Below are 21,288 nucleotides of genomic sequence, written 5' to 3' on the forward strand. Positions count from 1 at the left end.
CCTCTAATTTTAGTTTCATGCTAATACTATTGTCAGCTCTTTCTGTGAAGCAGGTGATGCAGTTTTAGACATGGCTTTGCAGCTGCTTCGAGTGGATTGTCTAGTTCCTATAACCTGACACCCAGCAGGAGTATCAGGACAGCATTTGGAAATGCTTTAAAAGGCCCTGGGTTTTTTACACTGTTTTTTTTTTACTGTCATCCTGCTGCTGCCCCACTGCCGCTCCACCACCAGCCCCGCTGCTGCCCCACCATGACACACGCAGGCACCAGCCCTGGTCAGGCACGATTTCGCCTTGGTTGATCCCCTATTTGGCAAAAGATAAAGGTTTGCTTAACACAGTTGTATTAGAGCTCACTAACTCACAAATCTGAAATGGGGAGACTGCTAATTGTAGGATGCCTTAGACATGTGCTGCTCTGGCCCTGTACCTGTGAGCAGTGAGGAAGGACAGAAGTGTCCCTCAGGCAGCAGCCACCCGTGGGTCTCCACGGTGTGTCCCTTGGGACACACCGGGACGGAGGGTGTCAGAGCAAAGGACAGCAGTGGGTTCAGCTCTGTCCCAGTCCTGCTGCTGGCATGGTCCCAGCACAGCCTGGTGCTCTTCTGGGTGTTAACAGGCTTTGCTCTGTGCAGCCCTACTCTGGATTGCAGCACGGCCACAGCAGTGCACAAGCATAGCCTGCCAAGGAACTATCGGCACTGCTAAGGGTGGGAATTTCAACTGTAACTGTGCTTCATGGCATCACATCTGCTTGCAGGTATTTCTGTATGGCTGTACTCTCCCCTGTGTTATCCCTCATGGATCTTAAATTAGCATAACAGTGGTGCCTGGCGGGGTAACCTGGGACCTCTAGAAAACACCTGGATATGTTCAGGTTTTAGAGCACAGTGGGGAGGTTTATTCTTTTCTGGAAGATACTGAACATGTAAATGGGAGTGCATGGAAGACAAGTCCCCAGCATCCCTGCCAGGAGTGCTCAGCATCTCCATTCATCGGAGCCATGGGATGGGAAAAACTTCCATAGAATGTAGAGACTTATTTAAACATGTATTTAATGTTAATGAGCTGAACCCACAGCATAGGTTTTCTAACTTCAAAGGCTGGTTGCTGATGTAGAGCACCTGAGCTTTATTTGCAGAGAATTGTTATTCTCCAGTGAATTTGCAGGTAGGAACACAGTGTCATGGTAACTGATAACCCTGGGTTTGGCTTCCCCGTTGTACTCTCAGCCATCCTGGAGGATGCACGCACAGAAGATGACAGGAGTGCCATAACAGGTTTTCCACAAAGAAAACAAGACTTTCTGAAGCTTCAGAAATCTCCACTGGCTCATGCTGTTTCTGAGATACATCCAAGATGGTGGTCACGTATGAATCCTTACAGCTCCTTTTGAAGATCTGAAGACTTTGTTTTCCAGGAGAAAAGCCAATCTGAGCATTATTTGTGCTGGACTGAACTTCAAACAAAATCGCTGCTAGGAACTGACAGCAGACTATGTATGACAGCTAGTGGTATGTAGCATAGCCCTGTCAAGGAATGGATAATCCCCCATCCTTAAATATACTTTCTATTTATGTTGGCAGCATACAGACTTCTAGGGATTTTACCGGTTAGCCCAGACATAACACCTCAAAAGCACCACTGAGGAAACATCTATGCAAATCTCTTTCTATTTCAAAACTTCTTAACTAAATAATGTGAGTGGGCAAATTGTGTTGCAGCCTGTTGGGGTTTACAGTAGAAGATTGTTCAAAAGTAAAAGGAAAATATTTGGAAAGTATTTTTTTACTGTCACACAGACCTGGTAATTGTATCAACTGAGAGGATATACCAATTGTTCTTGCAGCTTAATTTTTCCTGGTTAATTTATTTTTCATTTTTATCAGAATTCCAAGTTACCAAACCAAAACCCTTCCTAACGTTTCTCTAAGCTTGAACTGACAGTTTAGTTGTCAACGAATGGTCAATGCTTTGACAAAAAACATCACTGTGTTCTCATTTAAGTAAGTATTACAAGTATACTGTATAACAAGATTTCTGTGAGAGGAGCTGACAGCCTGGGGCTGTGCTCCTGCATGGCCTCTGGTCGTGGAGGTGCCGCTCCGGTAGGGGGGGCTGCCGAAAGCAGCCCCCAAGTTCAGCCCCTACGCAGCCACAGAGCATAACCTGATGAGCCCCACCAAGGGCAGGATTTTCCATCTGCAGAACGATGGTATGCCGTGCCCCACAGCCTCAGCTTGCTAAATATACTGCATGTTGGAAGTGACCTGGTGGCTTCACTATCCATCGTTGGGACTGTCTGTATTAACAGGACTTTTTTTTTCTAATACAGCTGCACTGTGAACTCGATTCGTGCTAGCCGGGTAGTTAAGTTAAGAAGTTAAGAAGGTAACTTGCTTACTGTAGGCAAGCGTCTGTATTTTCTTGTGTCGTTCAGATCCACAGGGCTGCTAATTTCCTTTCTTGTGTGTAGATCAGCCTATTGTAACAGAAGCCCGTGTGCAGCACAAGGCATCCTCCCGTCACACACCGCAGTCAAGAATGTCCCACCAGTCAAGTCATCCCACCAGCTGAATAGCCTTAGGTGCTTTCTGACAGGGTTTGCAGAGGTTCGCAAAGGTCTGCACCAATGTTGTTGGATTCTCACATTCCTCAGATTTGGTCTCAGGTTCTTCTGGTTCTGGCACTGCTACCGAAATGTGCTAGAGAGCCACATCTGTACAAACAGCGGCAGCAGCAGCAGACTTCCTCCTCCTCTCACAGTTGTTTGCAAAAAGCAGCTAATGGTGTTAGTGGAATCAGATGGTTTGTGAGTTTGGGGAGGAGAGGCCTGGTATTATACCTGTGCAGTTCTGTAACTGTATGTTGGACACTGTTTAGATTTTCTGTTGTTTGTGTTCTAAAGAAATTACCTTGAAATTAAATTAGAGATGAATGAAATCAAGTGTCTGTCTGATGAGAAATTTATATAGATTCCATTTGTTTTCATCTCAAAAACAAAGAAATTTTTTTTATTTTTATTTTTTTGTGGGAATAAAACTCCAAACAAGAGTCAGGAATGTCTTTTTTATTTAAGTGAAACATTTTGACATTCCCAGACTCAATAGTGTTCAATCTGTTGAACTGGCTTCAAAGTCAATTTCCACTTGAAGTCTTTTCCCTGTTAAGCTGCATTTTTCAGCTAATACCCCAGGAACTTAAATCTCCCCAAGTGTCAGGGTCCCCAGGGAGAGGTCAGCAGCTCCCAGGGTGCTTGAGCAGATCGGCCATCAAGACATCTGCATTGCATTAGGGGAAACATGATCTTCCTGGAGGCTCTGTAGCTCTAACACAGTGTACGAGTCAGGAGGTGCAGCGTAACGTTTGCTTAAACTGACACATAACAGAGCGTTTCAGAATAAATAAGTTGCTTCCATTTTCTCAGCAAAAAGATGAGCATTTTCAGAAAAAAGTTATGGTTTTCCACACTATTTTGTAGAAACTGTTGAGGATGCTGGGTTGCTCAGTAACAGCAGGGTAGACTGCTGGTAACTGTACCAAAAAGTTATGGTGCAGACTTCCTTGGGTTTTAACATCTGAATCCAGGGATCTATCTGGCTTCTGGCTTTCTCTTATGCTGACTGGTGCAATCACCACAGGCCTGGTTGGAGTTAATTGAATTAAATGGGAAGCTTGCCAGGGACTCCAGTTATCTTGGTTCAGTCATTAGCACTAAACAGTGTAAGGATTAGCTGTTGTTTGCTGTCTCAGGTGTTAGTGGTTACACCAGCCAACAAGTTAGAAGCAGTACATTCTGGAGAGACAGCCTTTCAGACTGTTAATATATGTATCAATTTTTTTAAATGCAAGTATTCCTTATTGGAATACATTTATTTTATTCCTCATTTTGAATAGTTTAATGTGTTTCATATCTTCTGTCTTCAGTTGGCAACCTGCACTTGCATTTTCAGGGGTTTTGCAAACCTGTGAGGCAGATTTACTCATCTTTCTGACAGACAATGTTTCTGAAAGACTCACTTTCCAACCCTTCATGGCTGGCTTCACTGGGCCCCTTGGAGGGCGGTCAGCGATGCGGGTGGTTAGTGATGCAGCTGCCAGGCCAAGTCACTGGTCGTGAGCATTCACTGGTGTCGCATGAACTTTGCAGGGAGGGGAGGAAGGAGTTAGGCTTTTTGATTCTGAGGGATATTGCATTGATAAATAAAGAAGAACAGATTTAACTACTGCAGGAAAGTGTGGGGTTTTGCTGTTTTGTGTTCTAGATGAGAAATTCTGGTCCTGAAAGTCTGTACAATTACTGAGGAAGTGATGGGACAAGTAACATCCTTGCAGGCCCCAAGAGACCTCTCGCAAATCAAGGCAGACTTAACATTCCTTAAATACTTCTTAAACAAGGGGAACAAAAACCCAAACTTGTTCCTTCACCTGTTCCCCAGCATTTCAGACTTTTGTTCTGTTTTATAAATAAGCGAAACAGGAGACAAGGCCAATTTGTGAATGATCCCTTTGTGAAAGGCTTTTCATCTACACAGAGAGACCTGTCCTGGAGGGCTGTGCCTGCCCCTGCAGGGTCCCAGAGAACAGAGCCAGCCACGGTACCCGCGTCCCACCCGCAGCAGTGCCCGGATCCCACTTGCAGTGGTGCCCACTGTCTGTGGCCCACCTGGAAGTAAAGCACAGCTGCGTTCTCGGGCTTGGGAGCGCTAATTAATGAGCAGAGCTGATGACGACAGTACTGCATGAACTGCTGAACTCAACCATTTCCCCTGTCTGGGGTTTATGGGGGGTGATTGCAGCCGAGCTGTAAACAGGGGTTTGGGAAGCGCTTCAGAAGCAGACCAGCCGTCCCCACAGCTGGAGCGGTTTCTAGTCCTCGTGGATGTTGCCGCATAAAGTCTTTCTGGGTGAGTCCGAGCCCTGCATCTTTTTGATGGTGAAGTCCTGCCAGGAGCCAGAGAAGCTGTGGCTCCCGTGTGCTAAAGCTTGGTCTGTGCTGGGATTGGCCCGCAGTGGGTGAGAATAGCCAGGGATGGCTCCACATCAAACCCTCGACCTAGGTTTCTTAATGGATTCATTCTTTCCTAAACCACTTCTTAAAAGGCAGTACTCTGTGCAACAGGCTTTGCAGTTACGCTGTGAGTCCATGATTTGCAATAATAACCTCAATGCGTTCTAAATGTTGTGAAAGGCTCTTTGCTTTAGGGAGTAATTTTAAACTCTTTTTGAGGGGCCTTAAGAATTTCTGAACTTTCAAACTAAGTTTTTGTGATTGAATATTTATTGTTGAACTCAGCATGAAATATAGAACAAAGCCTAAATCCAGGGATGCTCTTGACTTTAGCAGTAAACACTGACAGGATTTTTAATATATACTATATTTTAGTGGTGAATGCTTAAAATTCTTCTTGTGTTTTGTGTCCTCAGCTATTTCTCTCTCTACTGTGGTTAGCCCTAGATTCTGCATTGGAATGAGCAACATGCAGAGATCTAAGGCTTATGATAAGCTTAGCCTAGACTGGTCTAATACATGTTTTGTAGAAAAGTATAGATATTTTCTGGCAATGCCATAGAGTTTTTTCTCTTTTGCCCTTTAATGTGCAGTTCCATCTGCATGTTAAAAAAAAGGGTAAGGACCACAACAGCCAGTGAAATAAGTCTAGCAAATGCAATAGACAAAGAAACCTGTCACTGGTTCTACTCTATGCTACACGGCCCTGCAAAGGCTGTCCCTGCCACAGCCACCAGCGCGGCGTGCAGCGTCCTGCCAGCAGACTGCGTGTGAGGTCAGTGGCTGCAGGTGCAGCAGTGATGCTCTGACACGCCAGGCTCAGTTACACATGCCTGTGAGCCCCAGAGGCAAGGCTGCCCCAGGGCATGAGTCTAGAGAGACCATGTGCTTGGGTCCCTTCCACACCAGGTTGATGCACTGGATTGACTCTGCCTGTGGAAAAAAGCATGTAAGAGGCCGAAGGTGTGCCCTAGCCCCGCTGGGAGGTCCATGGTGTGGCAGATGAGATCTGCTCTTGCAGGAGCCTTTTTGGTACTGACTGCAAACACTGTAGACCAAGCCAGCCTGTTTGGTCACAGCCTCCGTTATGGGCCTTTCATACGTAGGAAGAGCGGCTGCTTCTTTCATTCATGCTTGCAAGACTTAACAGGACTCGACTCTCACCTAGTTAGAGCCTGTGTGTCCAAGATCACCAATTTCAGTCCATTCTGTCATTGGAAAATTGTTCATTCTCATGGATAAGTCAGAATTAATGTTCTGTGGCAGCGGGAATACGGTTCAGTACAGGGTCAGTGTGGTGCTGACTGACAGCCTAAGGCTACGGGCCTTGACCTAGGGTCCAGCCTGCAAGGGCTAGTACAGTTTCCAAGGCACAGTTGTTAATTTCTCGTATACTCTGGAGTATTATCAAGAAATACTTAGGCAAATCCAAAAATCCACAAAATAAATGCCTTTTTTACTGTTTGGCAAAATCACATAAACATTTCTTTCACACAGAATATCCTTGGTGTTTTGCTGATTCCAAAGAGAAATGCATTCGAAGAGGTAACTGCAGTAACTAGTAAATAGAATTATGACTGCTTACTGAAAGGAAAAACATGCTGTAATGATATAAGGGCAGAGGTGGTACAAAAAATAGTCTTCATTAGAGTCAAAATGAGACAGATGTGAAACATTATGCTACCATTTCCTCAAGGGTAGTACTTAAGTAGTTCTTTCCTTACAGAAATGTATCACAGAAGGTTTGTATCAAAGTAATGTTAGCCTAAGTTATTTGTGTAAGAGGAGATAGCCTCTTGGTTTTCTTGGAATTTCACAGATAGGCTTATCAGATATGAGAAATATGGCACAGAAGTAATGAAAGCCTTCAAAAGATGCTCTTTGTCCCTGAGCCTTTCTCTGGAGAACATAATGTCCTGAGGGGACACTGAAACAACAGTTGTCTGTATGAAGTGAAAAAGCAGATATGTTCAAATTACAGTATTAAAGAAGGTACGCAGCTCACTGGTGTACCCTGTGACCAGCACGTTACAATGGGTAACGAACCGACAGCCAAAGGCTCCAGGTTTCATGGTGCAGGAGGACGACGTTAAGGCATTTTCCAGCCGGACTCCCCAACACTCCAGTGTTTGCCGCAGTGTTGGCGTAACCTTTGGCCGCATACGTGCGCTATGCATGGGCCCCTTAGTCTTGCTGGCGTGACTCTATACCTGGTTTTCCTTTGCATTAAAGCTGCAGCACAAGTGAGAGGATGCCTGCATCTCCTCCTGAAGTGGCGACCAAATGTGGCTGGTGTCTTAGACACTCTGCAGGAGCCCAAGGACTGGTGTCCTCACGCACGGCCTGCTCCCTAACACGTTGAAGCCAGTGAGTGTGAGTGGCCTTTGAACAAACAGCTGGTGGTAGAGCTGCTGTCCCAATGCACTGCGTGCTGCTGAAAGGCACGGCTCGTCCTCTGCGCAGGGAAGGGGGGAAAGGTGCCATCGGCCCTGGAGGACCGGGGCAGTTCCTGGGAAGGGTCCCCATCTCCAGGAGAAGGGTGACAGCTGTGGGGTCACAAAGGGCTGGCAGCACAGGAGCACGGGAACCACGGAGCCGCAGGGTCCCCAAAGCCTCTCTGTTCTCTCCACTCAGCTGCTCTTATGGTGGATTCTGCGGGTCCTTGGGCCAGCCATACAGGAGGACTCTGTTCTTAGCTCTGCTTTCCTTTGTGCCTGAGGCAAGCAACCAAAGTGGTGTCTGGGGGGAATTCAGGGATCCAGCTTTCCAGGAGTGAAAGAAAGTTAAGGACAGGGTCTCTGTTGCTCCATCTCACACTTTGAGCAAACGTCAGAAAGAAAAGGGGCAAGTAAAGCATGCTGCATGGCACCAGGCCTATTTTCAGATGAACACTAGCCATAAAAATGATTGTTATTTAAAGAACTGTGCAAAGTTGAACTGGTTTAACTAAATACATGTTTTGTAAATTGATTTCACTAAGCTGGTTCAAAATCCCCGTCAAATCTTGCCCTGAGTTAATATGGAGCTGTCTCAGGAGTATTAGATTATGCTCACTGAGAATAACTTTAAGCTAAAATGATGACCTCCTCTAAATATGTCTGTGCTAGTCTTTATGCCAATTGAATAGTTAGTTTTAGTTTAAGAACCAATGACTGGTATAACTTGTGGCCAAAGGCTATGATCTGTCTGTCTGTGAGCAAAGCAAGATATTATGGTTTGATCTAATGAAGTTTTGATGATTTCCATCAATGAATCTGAGATACAAAAAAAGTCACCAAAGAATGCTCCAGAAGAGCGACCTGTCACACAGATGGCATCCCAAAAAATGCTGTTGGGATATCTGTCCCAAAGGGTTCCAGCGCTTTCTAGCTATGTTGGTTTGGTTTTAATACTGTCCTGTGACATCCAAGTGTTTTAACGCTTAAAGTATCAGCTGGGGGTAAAACACCTGCTTTTATTTCTGAGCAAGAAAGCAGTGGGCAAGAAGGCAGGACTGGCTTTCAGAGGAATGAAAAGGCCCTCAGACACTGATAGAGCTGTCTTGGAGGTAAAGAAGTCATGATGTCTTGGAGATACCATAGAAGAAGCCAGAGGGTGCCCATAACTTTCCAAAACTTGGTGTGTTTGCATTTGTCCCACTGTCACAACTCTAGGCTATAAGGAGAGCTGAAGCGTGTCTGCAGGGGATTTTTGCGAGAGAATGACTTATATCAGGTGTTCAGACTGCACAGTAATTAAACTGTAACAGTAAAGAAGTTAAGAAAAGGTGAAGTTTAGTAGCTATCTGTTTCCTTTTAGCAGACATGTATCTTCAGGTTAATCCACTGCTTTGGCATCCAAAAAAAGCTTTCCAGCAATCTCGCTTAGGTAGCATGGATAATCTTTCTGTGTCTGCTCCCTTATATAAAACACAAACTTCCCTTCTAAGCAGACTTGTTTGGGTCAAGGACTGCCTCTGAGGGTACAAAAATCACAGCCAGCACCATAAAGACCTCATCCCAGTTCAGCCCTGTGAGTGCTGCTGCTATACAAATAACAACACAAACATCCAGCCATGCTGGCAGCACAATACTCGCTAACACAGAGGGCGAGGGGAGGCTACTTACCTGACTTTAGAGCCTGATTCTGAGTGTTTCTATAAACAACATTCTCAGAAGCCAAGGAGAAACCTCATGCTCCAAAAGCACCTGTTAATATGTAATAATAAAATTATTTCTTCTTTTTAAATTTTAATGCAAAAGAGTACATATTTTGTACATTAATGCAAATGTATAAAAAGTGCTAGACTCTTAAGTACCAATCAATTATTCTATTAGGCTTCAAAATAGAAATTATTTGAGTTTTCTTTTAATTTCTATTTTCTGAATTTTATAGAAGTTTCCCATAAAAGGGCTTTGTTTTCAGCTGTAGTGCCTGGTTTTCCCCGAGAGCGCAACGAAGGGGATGGTTAGGTATGCCGTCATACTGAGTTGGTCATGTTAGCAAATTCTTTTCTAAAAGAGGTGTCATATTGTTCAGCCAGCTGAAGTAATCCAGTTGGCAGGAGAGTGACTTAATTCAATAAGCAGAATTTTAAAAACACTGTGGTTCTTTGTTTAACAGCCAGATTCTACAAAATTAGCTCCAGCTCTGAAATAATTTCTCTCCCCACCCTCCCTGTACTATCCCCCTTCCGTCCTGCATGTCACTACCTCTCCTCACTGCCTTGTTTTGTCTGGTTACTGATGGGCACTGGAGCCACTCTGCACGTCCCCTACAGCGATCTGCTCAGCCCAGAGTCAAGTCAAGGCACCTCCGCTCTCGGCTGAAGCTCAGGGAGCGAGGCAGCTGAAAAGGACGCAGGCATCTCGGTGTCCGCTACTTCTGTCCCACTGTGCGTGCCCTGTGCAGTAATTCACTTCTGTCTGGAGGGAGTGCCAGGTGTCTAAATAAATCCTCAGAGGGAATGCGTGACTTGTGCAGGCAGATGACAGAGGTTGATCTAAATCTATCTATAGACACAGCCAGGCAGGGAGGACCCACGTCCCTTCAGTGCTGAGAAGGAAGAGCTTACACCCACAGCACCCTGCTGGATTTTATACAGGAGAACTTTTGTAAAGGGTTGAGTTCAACGACCACGAACAAGGAGCACAAATTGACCTGTTGTTGCTGTCATGCTGTGAGCACCAACAACCAGCAAACCCCCTGGAAGTTAAAAACATTCAGGACCTGCAAACACCTTTGCAAGGAAAGAGAAATTGTCTGTGCTGTAGTCTTAAGCCTGCTATACTGCTGCTCCTTGCTCCCAGGAAAATGCCTTGTTCCCTTATTTTTTTCTGATCTCTTTTTTTCATTTCTTGTCTATTGAGATGGATGAGAACATGAGTTACCTACTTGCTGCTGCTGGCACTTACTGGTAGGGGTAGGGTGGCTCTACCACTACTCAGAGATGGTTCTTAACCTTTTCTCTCTCCCCGTATTTTTTTTTTTTTTTTTTGTCTTTCCAGAGTGCTGTTTATTTGTGCACTGACCAGGTTTGAGGTTGTGCATTTCATATCACCAGCAGCCCTGAAGCTTTTTTCCAAAGATACTTCTTCCCTTCTCCTCCCTTCTCCTTGTCTATGCTCCTCTTCATACCTGTCCTGCTTTGAGGAAAGCATCACTGTTGGCTAGTGGATTCCTCTTTAGTGGGGAATACCACTTTGATATGTATTACTTGAAACCACACAAAGTTTGCTCCAAAGTGTGTCCTGCAGGGAAAGGGCTCTGCAACTACTGATCACAGCTGGCAAGGCCTGAATCTCCTAGGCATTTTCCCTCCGCAGTGCTCTGCTGGCTTTCCTTTCCTGCAGTGTGCATCCAGCAGCAACAGCTGGGAAGACAAGAGATGGTGAGGGAAGATAGTATACAAAATACCACTCCATACTGGATGTCCCTGCAGGGCAGACAGCTCCCCCTGGGCAGCAGCTGCCTGCTCCAGGTCTTCAGTGCAAACCTGCCCACAAGATGCTGTTGGAGGAGCATCCCAGCACAGCGCTAGGGAAGGTGGGGGAACAATCCAGACCCCTGTGCTGTCTGGGAGAGGAGATGGCTCCAGCACCACTCTTACAGCTGTTCTTTCTCTGAATTCACCTCTTTCTCTTACTCTCCCTTTCCCAGTGGAAAGCAGAAAGGGATCAGGACACACAGACGGGAATCTTCCTGGCTCACAAGGGTGGCAGGGGAAAGCAGCATGCATGTCACTGCTGTGTTTGAGTTCACAAACCAGGAGAGCTGGAGGAAATGAAAAATGTTCTGCCCAGATCAGGTTCCTTCTGAGGAGAACTGGAGGAGGCAGGGTGAATGGTCAGGCCCAGGGCAGGAGTGGTATAGCAGCAACATGCAGAGCCGGAGCGAAACACCTCGTGCTCTGCGGCAGCCACGATCCCATCCCCAACTGCACCTAAGCGGCTTCATCGTTTCAAGGAGGAGCCAGCCAGCCAGGCTCAGTCCTGTCAGAAGGAAAGCACCTCGAGGTGGTCCTGTGGACTTTTGTTCAGATTGATGAATAATACAAAACACTGCTTTTGAAGGTCATGTTATTGGAAAATACCAATTTTCCCATTAGCCCATGTTTCAAATAATGTAGAGATCAGATGTTCAGAAATAATATTGGCTTAAAGTTTTACCACCCTTTTTACTGAGTGAGCTGTTTTCCTGGCTGAATGTGGTACCATTGACTGTGAATACGGCTGAGAACCTGGCTGATGAAGGACAGAGGTAGGCAGCGAGTATTGCTCCTGTCTCAGTCTGGCAACTGTGCTGTTATGATTTGCATCTGTCATCCACAAATCCTTTGTTTTCTTTTTCAAATGTACTTTCATAATCTTAAACAAGTACAGATGCAACTGAAATTCTAGGCAAAATTGCACTACAAATGTTACCCCTGCCTTCTTTTCTGCTACTGCTATTTGATTTACCATTTGCTTTCTGTTTCAGGTCTGCTGTTTTCTGGTTGGAGTATTTTTTATAGTCTGCATTATAAGAAAACTCACACATGAAGAAAGGAAGAAAGAAGTAAATGGAAAACAAACTTCAGGCATGGCCATTAATTCTTCTGGGGAAAGGACGGCCTGCCTTCTTCAAGCGTCCAGACCTGCTGCAGAATATGCAAGGTAAAAATAGAAAGCGGAGTACTAAAAACAAAGCAGGAATAAAGATTAACATGGGGGACTTGGTGGCCTAAATATAGACAATTCTGCCCCTCTCCAGTGACTTACAGTAACGGAGAATATTCTGCAGCCACCATGATTTGGCCAATACCCAAAATATAACACAGAGATCTGACAGTAAGGATTGCAGCTAGAAAATGTGGCATTCGCTTTGGCACAGCTGTCATATTATACTAAGCCAGTTACTTCCCTTTAATCCTAATTAATACTCTCTCTTTCGACTCTGAGCCAGGTTCTCTGGTCAGCAGTAATTCTGGGGGGTCTGCTGCTGCTCTCCCCGCAGGAGCCCTCTGTCTTCAGGCAGACTGTTCCTTTGTGCTCCTTCCATGAAGGAGCAGCTGAAATCATGAATGAAACATTACTGATATTAAAAAGAACTCCTGGCATCCACCCCAGCAGAAGAAATCAACGTATCATTCATTAAAGATATCATACTTATACAGGGAACACATGCTTGCCAGACAGTGCCAGTTCAGGGTTTTCATTAGAGGGAGAAGGAAAGGGAGAGGTCCATCCCTGCTAAATACAGACTCCTGTCCTGCCTGCCAAAACCATCCCAGTCCCTGGGTTGCCCCAAGGGTGCTTGTTTGTCTCCCATACAGCCTGGGAGAGATGCCACCGGGCCTCTTCCAGCTTGGGCTGCGTTTCAACCCCAAACCACTAAGTAATGTACAAAATAAATATATTTTGTGGGAGGGAGGGATACAAGCTGAGATCCAGTGTCTAGATGCCATGATCTTATAGGTTGCACTGATACTCACAGACGTTGTTTTATTCCCAGCATTCTTCAAATCTTATGATTTACTACAGTTTGCAAATGCACACAGTAACCAGAAGTTATTAAATGTAGCTGATTTCAAAGGACAGTATGTCTTTAACAAATGCTATATATATGTTATATAAACACTGCAGATGTTATACCATATATTTTATAGTTTTAGACTGCTATTAATGGGGACAAAGAACATGTTTGTAGTCTGAGAATACTGAAATGGTTTGGTCTGTGTTTTTTTCTAATTATAGAATTTTATATTTACTCAAATTAGATCTCCATGTGCATGTTATGAAATATTTCATTCCAAACACAAGTACAAGATAAATGCCATTGGAGTGGATGTTGACTTGCATCAAGAAGTCAAAGCAGGCGTGAAGGGAAGAGAGTACAGTATGTCAAACAGCAGTTTTTTAACGATGCAGAAAGGACTGATTAACAGATGTTGTGTTTGCACTTCAGTGGAAAAAACTGTGGGTGTGTGCATGTGATGGACAGTTAGAATATTAGAAATAATTAGAATTAACACGCTTTTTCTTATTTCTTAAAGAACATGTATTTCTGTGGAATGGTACAAGTGCAGGATAATGCTGTGAGTGACACTGAGCAGTATGCAGTGCATGGCTGGGTGATTTCTTCTGCCCATAGCTTGTAGCCATACCTATCAGGGCACTATTCACAGCTAGCAAGTGCGCTGCAGCGTGTGTTACTGTCACACAGGGATGCTCCATCTCACACAAACCTAGCTCAGCCAGGGTTTTCCCATCCCACTCACTGCAGGAGAGGGCTGGTGATTCTTCCTGCAGCTGCAAGAGATGCTGTGCAGCCTGCACACATCCGTTTTGCCTGTGCTTCTGCCAGAGCCTGGCAGCAAAAGTGAGGGGAGAAGGTGAGCTGGCTGCAGCAGTGTGTGGCAAGCCCAATGTCAATGACAAACAAGAAGGGTCCGGTTAGTGAGCGTTCCTTGAGCTGCCCTCCTACTACCAACAGCTGAGTATCTTCAACACACCCCCAGCCCAGGAGCACCCGGTCCCTTTCCTTGGAACCCACTTGTTGACAAAAACCCCCTGAAAACATCTCATTCTGTCTCAGGCTCTCTCACCTGCAGCCCCTTTATGGAGCCCAGCAGTTCTAGCTCATCCACCATCTATTTTGGCACCCAGGGATCTTCTCAGCCCACGCAAAGTGCACAGCTTCCTGGCTGGTAGGTTTTGTGCAGCAGCAGCATGTCTTACTGTGACTATTGCGTGGGGCAAGTTGGGTCGACCATATGTTGGTATCTGTAGCATTATGCAAATTTTTGTGTCCATGAAAGTTACCTAATTAAGTCATGTTCCTTCAATGTCTTAAATGGGGTTTCTCAGAAATTGTCTTTGAGCTGATGCTCACTGCTGTAACCAGCACATGTCCAGGGAGCAGCTTAGCTGTGTGTGCCGCTGAGCAGCCCAGCTGATGGCTGTAGTGCAAAAGCAGCACAGGGAGAGGCACAGCTCTGAAATGCCACTAATCCCAGTGTCTGCGCCTGCTGTGGGGACACTTGAGAAGGACCTCCTCTCAGGAGGACCACGCTTCACCTGGTGAGCAAGAGGACCTGTCTCCACTTCAGCTGTCAGCCAAGGAGCAGCAAATCAGTAAGCTGAATAACGAACCTCCAGAACTAGGATTTTTCAGCTCAAGAGTTCTAGAAGAATGTGAAACTGGCACTGCTCAGCTAACTGCAGTGTGGATCTCACTGTGTAAGTCAACACTGATGGCTGAGAAATGGAAGTTGGCAGATATAGCTGAGCCTTTTAAAAGGCTTCAGAGGTAATCCATTGATCTACTGATTAATGTCAAGCTTTTTTACCAAACAACCTCTTGGGAACTGCATTTGTGTAATTATTCTGTTCCTTTATGGTCTGTAAAATGTTGGGAACAGCGAATACTTTCCAGAATATTGGAAGTGGTTTTGAGGTCTGATGCCTCTACTGGAAATCTTTGAAATTGTCTGCAAGAATGTGGTTCAAGTGATACAGTCAGCCCCAAGTACCTCGGCTGCCTTCCCCTGAGGAGCTGATAATGACAGCTATTGGAGACACTGTTGGGCTGGATGAACCTCAGACAAATTTCATGTCCCTGTGTCTTCGACAGCATCTAAAGCCTGAGGCAGTTTCTGTTCTCTAGAAGAGCTCAATACAGAGGAGTCACTTTCATCATCTTGATTTGTGCAGCGTTTTCCCAGTAGAGGTGCAGATCCTTGTGCAATAATGACAGCTTGCAAAAGTTACTTTTCGTGGAAGCTCTAGAAATAATGAACAGATCTCAATAGTCCAAGGCCATAGGCAAGAGGAGGAAGGAGCAGTGCACTGCTACACTTTATCTTGATTTGCTTTTATTTAGTACATGCCCCCAAAGGCTGTCCTTGAACTTTTCTAGTCATTTTGCCTATGACAGCTATCCCAAAAGCAACAAATAGGTCTGGCAATCATCTGAATACCCTGAAAACCAATGAGTTTTATCCAGATCCGGGTAAACCCAGGTGTGGCAGATGACTCCTTTGCCCAGTACAGCTGATAAGATGCCTTAAGGACTCTGCACCAAGGAAGAGCAGCAACAATAGGTTCGGATGGCAACACATAACTTTTGTTCAGCACTTAGCCACATGGATATGTAGCCAGTATTAGTCTGAAGTATGCAGAAAGCCTGGTGAAGCTTCACAGGAGAGCTGTCGATGTTCTTCAGAGGTCCCTCAGCAGCATCCCCAAAGAAAACATGGTGAAACGAGTAGTTTAATTCTCGGGCAATAGCACGTTGCCACTGAAGAGCAGATTTCTTCCAGCCTTCTATCTGCTCTTTCCTTTTCTCTCTCTAAGCCAACAGTATCTATCGCCTTGCCATGCTCTGCCCTTGCTGTACTGATGAGGGACTTTTTCCCAGCATTCTTCAAATCTTATGATTTACTACAGTTAACTGCCATTGTTCCCTGGAAGCACATGCCTGCGGGGACTTCATCACCCCGATTCCTATCAGTCCTTGCTGGACACTGCATTCCTTTAGGATAAAGCTTTAGAAGGGCTTTTGTGCGAGCCATCAATGAGGGAAACAGCTCCCAGAGCCCCAAGAGCCCAGCATCGCTCAGCCTAATCCAGAGCCTGGGCCTAATCCAGATGTGCTGCGCTAAGGCAGTGACTGCTTTCCTTTTCTTTACTAGCTTGCAAGGTCATTTTGCAAATTCTTTTTCGTTAATTCTTCCAAAAGCTCTCCTTCCTCTCCAGAGCAGAATGGCATAGGAGTTTGAGCTAAATCTTTAAATGCGGTACGGAGTTTTTCTGGCATTTGTGTATTTTAAATATGGTTTTAACTCTCTGGCTGGAGCAGACCACCACGCTGGGGACAGTGAGTTGGAAGCAGTCGCTGGGGCTGACTGGGGCAAGGCTTTCCTCCCCAGGGGGACGCGGACCCCCCATGGCAGCAGACACAGGAGAGGTGAGGGGCTCACCTGTTGCTTTCTGGAGGAGCAGCGAGGACAATGGGGTGGATGGTCCCATGTTCCCCAGAGCTCGTGCCCACGGGGGTGGAGTCCGCAGGGGAAAGAGGATTTGTGCCCAATTAAGGTCCAGTGCGCAGTGGAAAGTTTTGCTCAGCGCTCAGCGAGTGCTTCTGGTGCAGCACACAGGGCTCGGCTCTTCTCGGGTGACCTGCAGCAGCCAAAGTGCTCCCCTATGTAGATGTACTGAGGTTTAGCAGTAAATGCACTTGCATTACATTAAAATTACTTTCTGAAATATATTTGTCAGTTTTCATGTTTTCCTTAGTTAAAATAAGCCCATTTCAGCATATACCTGCCCATTCACATGCATCTCTACACGCATATCTGACCGTGACTGCTGTCATATTTGGGTCTGTGTAATGATTGTTGTCCAGAGTCTGGAAATACTTGTGCACATTCACATTTGTGTGGAGGAAAGGAATCCTGTGCAGTGCAAACTCTGCATAACCTTCATAGTGTCTGGAGCAACAGTAAAGAATTTGGGATTGGGAACTCACTGCATTGTTATTTATTGGTATTGCATTCCTAAGAGGACAAACCAGAGCCTTGTTGTGCTAGGTTTTGCAATTTAAAAAAGCCTTTGCTTTAATGAATTTACAGCCTAAGTGGCATTGTTCTGTTCTCGATTATAAGTTGTTTTTCAGAAAACAAGTCGGGTATATTAAATTAAAATCTCTCCTAAAATAGAAATTTTGTTTAGAAAAGTCCCTCTGTGCTTCCATTCTTAGTATAAAACAAATTTATTTACTTCTTTAGTTGAAATTGCACATTTTAAAGAACATAAAGTTTCTTTAATTTTGTTTGATGTTCTTTGTCTAGTTTTGTATGACAGTTGGGATTATGTGACCATCTTGTGTCAGTTCATTTAAATTGATGTTTCAGTTTCTTATTTATTATCACAAATTTTATTGATTTGTTAGCAGTAATACCCAAATTTACAATGCCTGAAAGGAAAAGCTGCAGTGTGAACTCACCTATAATGCTCAACATAGGAAAAATCACACAGAGAGCAACCACAGATGGCCAGGTTCACAAGCACTCCTATTTGTCTGTGTGTGTGTCTGTCTGTCTCTGTGTGTCAGATTGTTTCAATTGTTTCTCGTACCGTGGTGCAAATGTAAAGTAAGCCTTTTTTTCCAAAAGCTCAGAAGTGACTTAGTAGTGTAAGAATCTGCTGAGAAGTGTATTTGAAAATCTCAGCCATTTTCAGGGCAACAGTGAGCAATACAAATTTTGCACAAGCAGGTGACTTGTGAAGATGGGCATCTTGGAAAGAAAATGTAGAAGGAAATCATGCAGGGTTGTGGGGCAGGTGGATTCACGGAAGCCAGTGAGTTAGAGACTTTTACAAAGCCACCGTGTTCTTTTCCTGGTTTCAGTGGGCTCTCATTTAACAAGGAAAGTAGCTGGAAAAATTACCCAGAAATATTTGACCTTCAAAAAGGCCTCTAAGGCACAATTACCTGATGTTCACTGAACTGGTTCACGTGGTTCCCGCAATGATTTTCTAGGTTCGCTCATGTGTGAAAAGGGGTCTGATTGTATGGAGAAGGGCAAATGAGAAAAGAAACTTCAGGAAGGAGAGAAGTATGCCAGGGAATTTTACTGGTTATGTTTGCTTCAAGGGAAGGAAAGGGCAAATAAATGTAGCCAACTCAAAGTAGGTTTTTGGCTTTAAGCTTCAAAAGCAAGTAAATATGAGAGATCTGAGGTATCAACAGCACTCGAGATAAGCTGTTTCATGGAGTTAGGTAGGAACTGTAGAATACATCATACTTAGCTTTCTTAGCCAGATGACAAATTCTTTTTTTTCCCCCAAGTACAACAAAAATATAACAAAAATCCGTTTTTCCCCCAGTGCCTTTTCTTTCCTTCTGCCCTTGGTTGCCCTGCATACAGGAGATCACTTGGCTGTCTGGCCACCAGTGTTCACTCCAGTGTCCGGCCGTGCCCTCTCTGCAGAGTTTCAGCTCTTTCCACTGCATGCTCCTGACACTGGAACAAAGCAAGTGAGTTATCTAGGACTGCAATCTCTATTAGGCTTTAGGGAAAATAGTTTTTTAAGGAGATAATTCCATGGTTGGCACAAAAGTGCCTCTACCATGCACTCTTTTCAGTGGAAGGTATAACCAGGTGCACATAAAAGTATGCCTTCAATAGTTTAGTATTGGCAGTGACACAAAGCAGCATTTTACATGCTGCCCCTCTGCTCTGAACTGCCAGCAGAATTGCATGGGTGCACAGAGAGAGAGGGGCCTTCATATGGTGTGAAAACAGCAACACCTGAAAACTTGAAGACTTCTTGAAACTAGGGAATTGGATTTCCATCTTTGATGAGAGAGGACAGTGCGCAATAGGAAGTACATTTGCATGGAAGAAAGTTATTTTAAATAATCTTGGAACTTAAAGACTTTCATGAACAAGAGCAAGTATTCAGTACCCTTTCTGTCTGCATTATCTAACAAAAGGAACAAATTCTCTGAGACAGGGTAGAAAGACAAGAGCATCAATGTGGTAACTATAAAACTGAAACAGTTTTTAATTATTTGATCAAGTATCTTTGTGGGGAAAAAAATCAGATTTCACATTTGAAATAGTGGCTTGAAAATTGAAACTCTAAATCCAGGCAGGCAGCAATCAGAATTTTTGAGTACTCCAGTCTTTCAGTCTTGCGTTATGAAATAGCGGTAACCTCCAGTATCCGCAGGGCATCATAGCCTGTTCTGCCTGAGAAGTCCTTTGAAGACATGTTTTGACCATGTCCCACTGTGGTCTGCAGCATGTATCTGATTTACAGTTGAAATCTTTCTCTTTGGGGATTTTAACCATGGTTTACTAAGGATGAGTGGGCTGATACTCCAACGCATGGCATCGGCACCTGGAACTGCAGATAGGTGTCTAAATTCCAAATCAAAGGTGAAGGTGCCCCGTGATTGTAGCGTCCGCTGGCGCGCCTCCTGCAGCAGTCAGCACACACCAGGGTGTACGGCTCTGCCACGGCACACCCTGCATCGCCCAGCCCTCTTCCCCCTGGGACTCGCGCTCCTGACTCTTCTCTGCATCCCTCTGCTGGGTCAAGACCCTCAACATTCCCAGGGCAAGACAGCGGGTGTGCTGCAGTTTGTTTACATGGTACTTGCAACGCTCAGCCAGGGCATGGGAAAACCCAAGATCCCATTTCTCCTGTGGCTGGGAGGGCCAAGGTCTTCTGGGCAGGGCTGGTCTGCATGCCCCAGAAGAGGAGACACCGTCGCTGCGGTGCACACTGTCCACTTTGCACAGATAAAGCTGTCCACAGGGCCAGACGCAGCAAGCAGCAAGACCCCCGGCGCTGCCGCAGGGCTGCTGGTGGCTTTGCCCCTGACGCCGAGCCCCAGTGGCAGTGCCGCTCCCAGCGATGCTGTGGTGCTCAGTGGAGCACCTCCAGCCAGGGGCTGCGTGCTGCACAGCCGCTCACTTTAGCACTGAGGCACAACTGGAGTGAGCAAGGTGTGGGGCTTGAGGCCCTTCGGGCAGAGGCTTAATTAGATCCCTGCTTGCCGATGATGAGCTCTATCTAACTAGTGGGTCAGTGGGCAAAAGGAGTTTGGCTGTAGGCTGAGGCCCCCACCTCCAGGAGGCAGTTCTTGGCTGTGAATGATGCCTCCGTGGGAAGCAGGAGTCCGTGGTGGCAGGTGGGCAGGGACACGGTGAACTGTGGAGCGGGTATCCGAGCACAACTACCCTGAAAGGCTGGAACTATTGCACCTTTCTTGTTGACATGAGATTGTTCCACTTGGCGCTACGTGGGGTCAACATGCCAAGTTTAACTTTGGACCCAAAGTGTTAGACTCATGTTTCCACAGAATTTTGGGACTTTGGAAATGTTCTGTTGTTTTTCAGCACGAGCTCATGAACTTGGAACAAAATTGTCCTTTGGGGACAAAACAAAATGAAACAGATGAAAAATAAGTGCTCATCTACGGTCTGAAGGCTGAGGTGGTCTCAAAGTGGTCGTCTTTCATCTGTTTGTTTTCCTTCAGTTCAGGAGCAACTCTGAGCAGGATTTGTCTCAGCTTAGGGAGGCAGAAAAGAATCATATGTTACAAATATAAGAAGAACCCTGAATAAGAAGATATTTTCAAAAAGCCATTTCTTTTCCTAGACAAGACATCCAGATCAAAAGTGAATGGTGATTCAGGAAAGTGCTCAAGCACATGGTTACAACAACAGCTCCTAGACTCCCTCTGACAGCAGCTCCACTGGAAGGGCAGTTTAGTTTCAGCTTATAGCAGCATAAATACGGGATGATGTGGAGTTCATCAGGCTCGTGCCTCCTCCTTTTGGAGGCTGAACAATGTGCACACATCCGCGCTCCTGAATTCATGCATGTTCTGGCAATTTGTTTGCCTGATCCTTAAATTTATGTGTTCATTTTGGTCTACACCAAGTGCACCAAGCTCTGCCAAGCCAATGGCAGTTCGCTGTGGGCCACAGATGGATGCCTCAACTTACTGGACAGACTGCGTGGAAGTTTTCTGCCTTCCTGCAATGCCTGCTGCTTGTTAACAGCTGATCCTGAAAAGGAGCTGACATAAGGGCACTGAGGAGTATGGCTTTACAGAAATGCACTCCCTGCATTTCTGACTAGAGGGTATGTGCTGAGTAGTTAAACTATGGCAGAGAGACTGAAATATTTGAGAGGTTTCTACTGAGGCCTGCTTTTAACTATCTGTAGCCCTGTTTGGAAAAGGGCTGTAGTTAGTACATGCTTTTAGCTTGAATTTGCACTTCTTCACTCTGGGA

General features: G+C 45.3%; 2 long non-coding RNA genes across 11 annotated transcripts in view; one reads left to right on the plus strand and one right to left on the minus strand.

Annotated features, from left to right (window-relative positions):
- LOC142032515 (uncharacterized) overlaps positions 1-21,288 on the plus strand; it is a 108,659-nt gene that overhangs the window by 51,763 nt on the left and 35,608 nt on the right. For 9 of the 10 annotated variants that reach the window (XR_012650856.1, XR_012650863.1, XR_012650859.1 and 6 more), the window contains one exon: positions 11,970-12,145. This is a non-coding gene — a long non-coding RNA (uncharacterized LOC142032515). Of the gene's footprint in view, positions 1-11,969; positions 12,146-13,248; positions 13,368-21,288 lie in introns of all 10 variants that reach the window. The other variant, XR_012650857.1, reaches the window with a different exon arrangement.
- The window catches only part of LOC142032516 (uncharacterized), a 39,785-nt gene continuing 36,502 nt past the window's right edge, over positions 18,006-21,288 (minus strand). The window contains exon 8 of the long non-coding RNA XR_012650872.1: positions 18,006-18,498. This is a non-coding gene — a long non-coding RNA (uncharacterized LOC142032516). The remainder of the gene's footprint in view (positions 18,499-21,288) is intronic.

Source organism: Buteo buteo, chromosome 7, assembly GCF_964188355.1.
Source record: "Buteo buteo chromosome 7, bButBut1.hap1.1, whole genome shotgun sequence".
NCBI lineage: Eukaryota > Metazoa > Chordata > Aves > Accipitriformes > Accipitridae > Buteo > Buteo buteo.